General features: G+C 45.6%; 1 long non-coding RNA gene across 1 annotated transcript; it reads left to right on the forward strand.

Annotated features, from left to right (window-relative positions):
* The first annotated feature begins 2,321 nt into the window (after positions 1-2,321).
* Positions 2,322-4,994, forward strand: LOC110364279 (uncharacterized). Its single transcript, XR_010472034.1, has 3 exons — positions 2,322-2,455; positions 3,180-3,266; positions 4,263-4,994. It is a non-coding gene; the product is annotated as an uncharacterized LOC110364279 (long non-coding RNA).
* The last annotated feature ends 3,771 nt before the right edge of the window (positions 4,995-8,765 follow it).

Raw genomic sequence — 8,765 nt, forward strand, 5'->3', positions numbered from 1 at the left:
GCACGTGGGCTCGGTAAACATGTCCCCAGGAACAAGTTTCCCCTGGAACAGACCCCGCATGCTCTGCTAGGTCACTGCTGGCACATTCGTCCCTCTCCCCATCTATCCATAGGGCACAGTCTTACCCAGCCCAGAGCTTTTTTTTTCTCTCCTGTGACTTTTGGAGAGGTTTTGTTCCTGTTCTCACACTTCAGGGGCCTCTTGCTATTAGGAGAAGCAGAGGTGTCCGAGTCCAAGCATTTCCCGATGAAATAAATTTAGTCCAAGCAACACTATTTCTTTCTAGGACACAACAAGAGCTATTATAGATAAAGGTGAAGGCTCTGAACAACCTGATTTAACACTGAAGTTGCCTGTTTTAAGCAGGTTATGCCAGAAATACCCAAAGTTTCCTTACAACCTTTTCTAAGACAAGTTAAACCTTAAATACTTTCTCTTAAAACATATTTAAAACCAAAAGGGAACATATAGTTTAGAAAAAATAGTGTGAGTACATAACCAGTTGGAAAACTGGACTCAGATGCCTGCACTCAGAAATGGGACTCCTCCAGGGTTCAGTGTATTTTTGCTAATGATCTAGGTGATAAAATAGCTTATTAAGTTTGCTTAGGATCACCAAACTGGAAAGGCTGTAAGTTTATGAGAAGGCAGGATTTCCATTCAGTACACTTCCAGCAAACTGAAGAAATAGTTTGTAAAAGAGCAGGAAACAATTTCATATGGACAAATGCATGCTATTTATATTATAATACTGTGCAGCTGTCCCCACGCTGAAGGGAAACAATCAACTAGGTAAAGGAAAAAATACTTGTTGTCATGAAACACAAGAATCAGTTTTTTTTGGAGGGGGGGTGGGATGACAAGATCACATCTATTCATTGTCTTTCATCATATGTGGAGTCTCTTTCTCTGGAGACATTCAAACCCGCCTGGACACATTCCTGTGTGATCTGCTCTGGTGAACCTGCTTTAGCAGGTGGGTTGGACTGGATGATCTCCAGAGGTCCCTTCCAACCCCAGCCTTCCTGTGATATTGTGTAATAGCACCAACCACTACCATGAGCCCAAACCATCCCGAGGCTTTTGCACATGAGTTAGTAAAAGGGTTTTCAAGGCTTTTCAGCCAGACATGCATTGGGCATAGTGGTGTCACCTCCCACATGGGCATGCAAGTGCCAAGTCACATTTGAAAAGCAACAGGGACCAAAGCGTGTTCGCTGGCCGGCTGTTGGATGTGCAGCAGGTGCTAAAAACTCCCCACTCACCTTTTCATTTCCTTCTCTGCTGGGGTATTTTGTGGAGTAGGGTCCAGCGGATGATTTACTGAGGTGGTAGCACGTGACAAGAAGCTTCTTCAGGGCTGATGTGGACAAGCTGTGAAGGTGCACGGTTTCTCCTGGTGCTGTGTGATGAGCAACATGGATGCTGTTAGTGGCTGTGCTGTGGTAGGATGGCGCTGCAGAGTTCCAGTGTGGCAAGGGATGGGTCTCCAAACCTCTGCCGAGTCCCAGCCGTGTCCCATGCCCTCCTGGCAATGCTGAGTGCCCAATGATTGCTCTTTCTTCTGGGGTGTGTAAGGAGATGGGGGGTTGTGGGCAGCCCCAGTACCACTCCTCATCCTCCCTCTGAGGGGCCTGGGGATGGCTACATACTGCAGATGTGAACACTGATGGCTGGAGGTCATCCAGAAACAAGATTTTGGGGATTTGGGGGTTTTCTATTGGGAAGATGCTATGCTCAAGTGTGAACCAGCGTGTATTTCCAGCACCTCTTTGATTACCCTAGGGAGAATTTGGATACAGATGTGAGCTGTGTGGCTTTACCCACCAACAGTGCAATTCCACAAACCCCTGGGCTCCAAACAGGCTGTTCCCTTCACCGGGGGGGATCCACGGGACAGAGGCAGCCCCATGAAACCACAGCTCGTCCCAAATGTCCGGACAGTGACAGAACTGAAATTTTCTAAATCTGTGTTTGATTTTCCAGCTGTGGCAGGTTCCTCCTTTTAAAAAGCTGCCGTGGTGATAACAGTAATAATGTGTCCTGGTTTTGTTACAAAACAAGTTTCTCTTTTAGTGAATTTGCCTGTCAGCTAAAGCTTCATATTAGCTGCATTTTCCTGGAGAACCAGATATATATTTTGGTAAACATAGCAATGGAATGCGAGGTTATTGATAAGCATGGATGGACATCTCGTGAGAGGGGCAACGAGAAACAGGTGACCAATAACATCCCATTCATGTGAATACTTCATATAAAAGTGGGAGATCACGAGGATCTCGTCCCTTCCCTTTTCCTTTGTCCCTTCTGCTTATGGCTGACATTAGGAGAGGATCTTGCAAGTCGTCCCTGCGAACTGAGGCCAGTGAGAGATTGAATCCAGCTCCGGTTGGCTGCAGAGTCCAGTCCAGGACTTCGGGTGCCGGCTCTGCAGTTGCTGAGACTTTCAAGACTGGTTTTGTATATTTTGTATTATTTTCTCTATTCTTATTAGTAGCATTAGTAAAACATCTTTAATTTTTCCAACTCTCTTCTCTCTGTCCTTCTTTCCCTGCCGATCGCCTGTCCGCAGTGGGAAGGGAGGAGAGGGAGGGGCAAAAGAGGGAAGGGGGAGAAGAGGAGGTTAACAATACATCTGCCACAGTTTTATTGTCATCTCGCAATCAAAACCCTTGACATAACGTTATGTCATGTGGCAATGGGTACTTTCTCTCAGAGGTCTGGTTCCTTAAAAATGTTTGTTTTCTTTTTTGAAAGAGGAAGTTTCTTACTGTGACAGCTGCTGTTAAGGACTTCAGCATATTCGCTCAGATCATTAAAGGCAGAAAACAAAGCAAACTGCAGAAGTGTTACTTTCAATAAATATTATGGTATCAGGTACCCTGAGATTATGAATATTTGGGATCACTAATGCTGAAAATAAAGAAACACTTTGTGTATTTAGTAGTAAAGAGCTTGAAAGCTGGAAAAATATATAGATGAATGAATAAGAAGAATGAATTAATGATTTGGGTTTCAGTGGTTTTATTTTCACAGAAATTATGGAAATCTATTTGTGAGTTACCATAGGCTTTCAAAAAAATCAAAGATCAAACCAGCAAGCTGGGTTGTAGCAGGGGTGTATCAGAGCTAGAGCATGTCCCAGGTCACTGTAGTGACCACCAACCTCCTGCTGACAGTGCTCATCAAGACGTTCTGCTGCCTGTTGCCTTCTCAAGCCACCCCTGCCCAGCTCGGTGGGACTGCCAGGAAAGTGCTTTTCCCAGGTATGTCTTTTTGTTTTCTGCTTGGAAAATCTACTGGCACATATTTGAATGGCAAATGCTGGTGCATCCCCCAGACCTGGGCTCTGGGGTACATCATTGTGGGGGAAGGAGGTCAATGCCCACCCTCTCTGCCCTCCCCTTCACTTGCTGCATGGGCACTGGGTCCATGTCGCTCTCAGAGGTGACCAGGCCTTTGGACCCTGGTGTGAGGGGAGAGAGTAAATAATTAATTGTGGGGACAAAGTGTCAGACCATGAGGTGAGATTTTTACTGTCCAGGAAAAAGCAATACATGAGATTTAGTTTGGAAACATCTGAGAGGGATGGTGGTCAACATAGCTCTGTCACTGTTCTGCACAGCACTGGCCAGAGAGGACCCCAACTGAGATGTCCTGAATTCCCAGTGTCCTTCATCCCTGGGACCTCTGTTCCTTCTTTACTCTTCACCTTGAAACACTTCTGGCTGCATCCTCATCCTTCCCACCACCTCTCGGCACGTTACCCACGACCCAGGCATCACTCCTGATGGTTCCCATCTCATTTTTTTGGGCTGCGAGTCAACACTTGCTGAGGCTACTGCAAATGTGCAGCTGATTCACTCACTGCCAATTTGGCCATAGCTTCTTTAAATGAATTAAAACCTCCCAAACCCCAAGTCTTTCCACCCCTTTGTCAGAGCTGACTGAAATCACCTCCTATACCCCAAATGTGCCAGAGCTCTGGGCTTTAAAAAAAAGTCACCAAGAAGTGATGAGGATTTGATACTGGCTCAATGCTGGGCTTAAATGCCAGTTGTAAGTGGGTGGTGGTGCTGAGCAGGGAGGAGGAAAGGGAAGATGGAGGGGAGGAAAGTGCCTTTAGAAAGGGCTGTCTGCTCCTACTGCCCTGCTGCTGGGCTGGATCCCAACACAAGCAGCTGTGTTAACTTTTTAATGCATATAATATATATATAATAGTTCTTTATATATCCATATATTATTTAATAATACACTTCCAGGTATGCTTTGGGCAGGATTTCACTCTGCTGAACCCAGCTGTGATGGACAGGGAGTTACCAGCGCCAGCCCAAACCCATCACCTCGCTCTGCAAGTGGCGTGTGCCCCACAGAGCGGAGACAAGGGCAGGAGGGAATGACAAGAGTCACTTTTTCTCGTCGTCTCCGTGGGTACGTGTGTGCAGAACAGCAGGGCCACAGTGTCCCCCGTGTCCCCACGGTGGCTGTGGGACATTCCCATGCACGACCAGCTGTCTCGGAGAGGGACTCTGCAGTCTTAAATAAAATCTGCTCCTTCAGCTCATGAAATGGGGACGCTGTGATTGGCTGACATGTAATTACATATTGTATGTAAAGCTGACAACATATTACAAATGAGCAGAATTTGGAGCTCTTCTCTCCGCTCAGAAGCAGCCTCTGATTGCAGAGAAGTAGGACTTTGCTTCCCCTTCCCATTCCAAGCTGTTTACTCTCTCTCAATCACGCTGCATTCCCATGTTTTTGTCCAAGCTGCAGGTAGGACTGGTGGGGAGCAGCTGGGGACATCTCCGGTGACAGTTCATGGTCGGCTTCTGCCAGGTACCAGCCCAGAAACATCAGGTGGTACCTTTGCAGGTAGCTGTGACTGTCAGCTCTCAGGCTTAGGAATACAGTAAGGGTAATTACGTGCTATGTGTGCTGTGCTGTGGTATTTTTAAAAGTGCAACCTCTAAGATGAAATACACCCCCTTTTTCCTTATGACTATTAGAAAAGATATTGCTTTCTGCTACATCCTTCCATTTTTATTTCTTTTGTAGATTTAAACTCATCACATGGTCACTTTTTGTTTGCAGAAACATAACGGGCTATCTCCAAACCACTATCTCGAATGTATGTATATATATATATGTATGTAATGATATAGGTGTGTGGCAATATATATATTTTTTGATACATCACTTCGACTATTCATGAAAGATTTACATGCCAATAATATTCCTGATGAGTGAATCAGAGCACAAGGGTTGGACCCATTGATGTAGCTTTAAACAATCTGTGCAGCGTAAGTGTCCATACAATTATGTATATAAATACAAATAAATAGAAATGAGCCCACCCAGTAGTGCAGAAGTTGATTGCAGCAGTTTCTTTGCAGAGCAAGAATAACTGTTCATTCAAATAATCTCCTTGAAAATTGCACGCACACCTGCAGGTTCAATGGCTTTGTGACTGTATGAAACAAGATGGTTATATTTGTGGTGCCTTTGCAAATCTGCGAATGAGCAGTTGTGAAGCACCTGAGACTAATGTCCCCACAGCTCCGAACGTGTGATTCTCTTCACATCCAGCTTGACAAACAGGCAGAGCAGGGATTTCCTTGGAAAAACTAATGCTGCGGCTTTTCTGGCTCTTCTAAGGATGGAAAACCAGAGCCTTGAGTTGGAAAAGACACATCCCAGTGATGGAAAGCCATGGGAAACGTGATTTATTAAGAGATTTAAATGTTGCAGCTGGGAAGTTTGGCTGGGGATGGAGAACAAGCTGGTCCAACCACCGCAAGCAGATAAAAATCACACAGCAGTGCTTTTTCCCAAACACTTATTTGGCTGAGAATTCAAAACCACCATAGTTCTGGGTTGAGCAAATTAATTATTGACTATCTATTAGGAAAGACTTCTCCTCCAGTCCATCTGCTTTCAGTAGAGAAATGCACACCTGAAAAATAATGTGAAATTTGACCTGGGGAATTCTGTCTTTCCCCCAAATTCAGCTTTGATGTGAAACATTCATCTCCAAGCACAGCCTGGAAGCCAGAAAGGGATGGGTGCACTGTGGGGCAACCTGCATTTTCTCCTGCAGCCGCTCGCCCTCCTGCTCATTCACCCTCTGGCCCAGGTACTGGATGAAAATTCCCAGATTCCCATTCCTTTTTGGCTAAGAATTGCCTTTTTAAACAGCCTCCGAGCACATGAGACTCAATCCTTTCCCTTTGAGCATTCTCCACCGCTGTGGCAGCACCGCAGCTCTCGCCCTGGTGATCCACGGGAGATGTTGGCAGGAAACAGCTTTAACCGCAAGAAAGGAAATGGTTTCATACCCAGAAGTCATTAAACCATGGGACTCCTTGCTGCGAGATTTAAGAAGAGCTTTAAGAAGAGCTTAGTCCAAGTGATAGAGGGTCCTGGGCATCTCTGGGCCACGATGGCTTCAGAAAACTCTCACATTGCTCCTTGCCAAGATCTGAGGAAGAAAAACAGAGAAATGATCACCCTCTACCTTTCCCATTCTATTTGTTTAATGGCACTGTTGGAGGGTGACAGTGGCCTATGGAGAGTTTTGTCCTGAGCCAGCATTGGTGCTTTCATGGAGTCACCAGATCAAGTCACTGTGCTTGAACCTGTCCGATACACAACTATTTGAACCCCTGCCTATTTCAGGGGTTTCAGATATATTTCAGATATCAGGCTGATTTTACCGCAGTGTTTTACAACTGCTTGTCCCTTGGTGCTCATCTTGTTTTTGTCTTGTCCCAGGGTTCAGCACAGCCTGCAATTATTTTCCCAACTTTCTTGTCCAAACCACTGGGCTGTGGGACAAGAGCCCCAGGGTTTCTGCCCAGTGGTCCTCACAGCTTCTCCTCCCCATCACCTTCATCTCTTTCCTGGCAGGTTGATCCCTAGCTGATCAGCCTTGTGTCATAAATGCCATTGCCATAGCCAGTCCTGGCTGGAGGCAGGGGGTAGAATGGATGATCTCTCTCAGTCCTGCAGACTGATCATCTCCTGTGGTTCTTCCCATTTAGGTTTCATTGTCCATGGGTTGTCACCGGCAGTGGGGAGGCGAACCTAGACTGAGTGCTACCTGGTGGTCCCCCCTGTTTCTGGATCCACCAGCATCCCAGTTTGATGCCAGGGAGGAGCTGCAGAAGTGGGTGATTATGGAAGTACTCTCCTCTACATCGTGTGTTACAGCCATGAGGGTGCTTTGGGCTTCAGGTCCAACCTTTGCCAACTGTGCCATCTGTTTATTGTCAATAAACACCTACATGGTGGTTCTTGCTTCAACAAGCATCCTGGTGGAGCAAAACTGAGTCCTGGAGCAGACCAGGTGGGTGCAGGCTGTCCTGAGGGTCACAGAGTAACGCTGAGGTTGCCGACTGCCTTGTAGCTAGCAACACCTCTAGTGTCAAACAAGTAGACCAAGCCCAACCAGGCTTGAGTCTAAGGCAGCATGGATGGAGCAGTTGTTTCCAATTTAATACCATTTCAGCCGCAGCAGACTCAGGCTTACCAAAAGCTTAAGTCTGGGTCACAGAGACCATCTAACATTTGGCCATAAAAAATGATTAATGACTCAGTGAATTATTTTGCTCTTTGACCATATCTACATTGTGATCTACATTAGCTAAACCAGCCTGTGCAAGTTTTCTAAATTGATTTTAAATTGACCTAATTAAAGCAGTAAGAGCATGTAATGGAGAGGTACTTAACCCAATTTAACCCTTCCTTAAATCAATTACAACAGAATTTAGTAATTTCCAGGCAGAAGCTAAAGCAATTTAAGAAAGAGTTAAGACAGGTTAAGTACCCTTGTGGTGTAGGTGTGCGTTACTTTAGACTAATTAAATGCTACCTAGTGCATGTTGTAATGTAGCCAGACCACAGCCAACGTCACCCAGTAATATACGCTTAATCAATTAATGAACTCCAGCGATTAAGGCCAGAAATGCCAATGACTGCCAGGCCATCAAGAACCATGACGTCTCATTTTGTTCCATCTATACAGCACCCACTACTTCATGTTCACATAAACTGGTCATGCTGAACTCTTTTAGAAGAACTTGTGGTCTGATGTGTTCCCATTCCATGTGGACAACACACGTGGCCTTCAGTTGAGTGACCTAACATGAATGCCCCATCGTGAGGATGTGACAACATGTGATAGATGTACCACAAGGCACAAAATGTGGGAGGAGCTACTGGGCCCTGCAATAAGAGGGCAGCAGAAAGCCACAGGATGGATAAATTATTAGAACATCTCTTCCAGAGAGCACCTGTCTCAATCTGAAGATCTCGGAAGAACAGGGAACACATTGGTGCCAACTACCCATGGCTACAGCTGCAACTGTCATCTGAGCTTCCCATTTGAGTTAGTCCAGCTTCAGTTCACAATTGCTGGCTCTTCTGCTGCCTTTTCTTTAGCACTAAAGTGCTAAAGAGCACTTTAATAAGGGGTTTGCCGTTGTTATTTTTTTCTCCCCATGAAGGCATGTCAGCTTTTTTATCATTAAATGCGATATTGCCATGCCTGACTAGTATTTGCCATTGCTAAAGAAAATCAATAAAGCCAAAATTATCTGTGTATGGCAGTGAGTGGGCTGGATAGCTGGGTGCTCTCCAAACTAAGACTTCGTTAATTAGGAATTGAGCACATTTTCAGAGGGGCAGATCGCAATTTTGGAAGTTCAAGTGGAAGGGGGCAGGGGAATCCTTGCTGTGTCACTCCACCCCTCCAAAAAGGGCAA

This window comes from Columba livia, chromosome 4 (assembly GCF_036013475.1).
Source record: "Columba livia isolate bColLiv1 breed racing homer chromosome 4, bColLiv1.pat.W.v2, whole genome shotgun sequence".
Lineage (NCBI taxonomy): Eukaryota > Metazoa > Chordata > Aves > Columbiformes > Columbidae > Columba > Columba livia.